This window comes from Merops nubicus, unplaced genomic scaffold, assembly GCF_000691845.1.
Source record: "Merops nubicus isolate BGI_N331 unplaced genomic scaffold, ASM69184v1 scaffold21339, whole genome shotgun sequence".
Classification (NCBI taxonomy): domain Eukaryota; kingdom Metazoa; phylum Chordata; class Aves; order Coraciiformes; family Meropidae; genus Merops; species Merops nubicus.
In genome coordinates this window covers 5,384-6,783 of record NW_008631918.1, presented here as the reverse complement: position 1 = coordinate 6,783, position 1,400 = coordinate 5,384, and the positions used below count along the sequence as shown (strand labels likewise).

At 53.6% G+C, this 1,400-nt stretch overlaps 1 long non-coding RNA gene across 1 annotated transcript in view; it reads left to right on the top strand.

Moving 5' to 3' along the window:
* Nucleotides 1-584: 584 nt before the first annotated feature.
* Nucleotides 585-1,400, top strand: part of LOC103780116 — a 3,782-nt gene continuing 2,966 nt past the window's right edge. The window contains exon 1 of the long non-coding RNA XR_608200.1: nt 585-689. This is a non-coding gene — a long non-coding RNA (uncharacterized LOC103780116). The remainder of the gene's footprint in view (nt 690-1,400) is intronic.

The following is a 1,400-nucleotide window of genomic DNA, read 5'->3' as shown; positions in this document are numbered from 1 at the left end:
TACCTTTCAACCAGTTCTTGATCCAACCATAGAAATATAACCACAGAAATACAGAATGGTAGGGCTTGGAAGGGACCTGGGCATCATCTAGTCCAGTCCCCCCTGCCACAGGGGGTTCACCTAGGGCAGGTTAGACAGGAATGCACCCAGGGGGGTTTTGAAAGTCTCCTCTTGGCCACAAGGCACACTGCTGGCTCATGGTTAACTTCTCCACCAGGACTCCCAGGTCCTTCTCTGGAAAGCTGCTTCCCAGCAGGCCAGCCCCTCACCTGCACTGGTGCCTGGGGTTATTCCTCACTGAGTGTACACTCCATCCTTTCATCCAGGTCATTGATGAAGATGTGGAACAGGACTGGACCCCAGTCCTGGGGAACACCACTACTTACCAGCCTCCAACTAGGCTTCACGTCCCTGATCACCCCCCTCTGGCCCAGCCACACAGCCAGTTTTCAGTCCACCTCCCTGCTCATCCAGCCCTCAGTGAGGATGTCATAGGTGACAGTTGTCCAAAGCCTGACTGAAGGCAAGGGGGTAGATGCAAAGTGTGCTGGATTGCAGGCTCTAATGCAGTCTCTTCTCCAACAGGCAGTGGGAGTGAAATCCAGTTTCTCTCAGAAGCACAAGATGACCCTCAGAAACGAAAACCTGACATCAGAAAAGCCAAGTTATTGCTTGGCTGGGAGCCTGTGGTACGTACAGCTGCCTCACTGTGCCTGTGTGCAGGGGGCAGAGGGGAGTGGGGGAGGACCCCAGGGGAACAGTGCTTTTCAGGAATCAAAGTATCTGCTTCAGAGTCTCCAGGACAGCTGGCTCAAGGCTGTCTCTCATGAGTTGCCCTAGCTCACCATTCAGGAACTGTTGGGTGAGACTGTATGGCCTGTGCTGTGCAGAAGAGCCTGTTAGCATCTGTGGTGGAATTACAGAATCACAGTGTGTCAGGGGCTGGAAGGGACCTCTGGAGATCCAGTCCAACCCCCTGCCAGAGCAGGACCATCCAGTCTAGGGCAGGTCACACAGGAACACATCCAGATGGGTCTGAAAAGTCTCCAAGGAAGGAGATGCCACACCCTCCCTGGGGAGCCTGTTCAGTGCTCTGGAACCCTGACAGTACAGAAGTTCTTCCTCATGTTGAGGTGGAACTTCTTGTGCTCCAGCTTGTGTCCATTGCCCCATGTCCTATCGCAGGGCACAAGTGAGAAGAGGTTGTCTCTTCTTTCCTGACACCCAGCTCTCATAGATTTATACACATTAATTAGATCCCCCCTAAGTCTTCTCTTCTCCAGACTAAACAGCCCCAGGTCTCTCAGCCTCTCTTCACCAGGCAGGTGTTCCAGTCCCCCAGTCATCCTCTTAGCCTCCACTGGACTCTCTCCAGTAGATCTCTGTCCCTCTGGCCATGG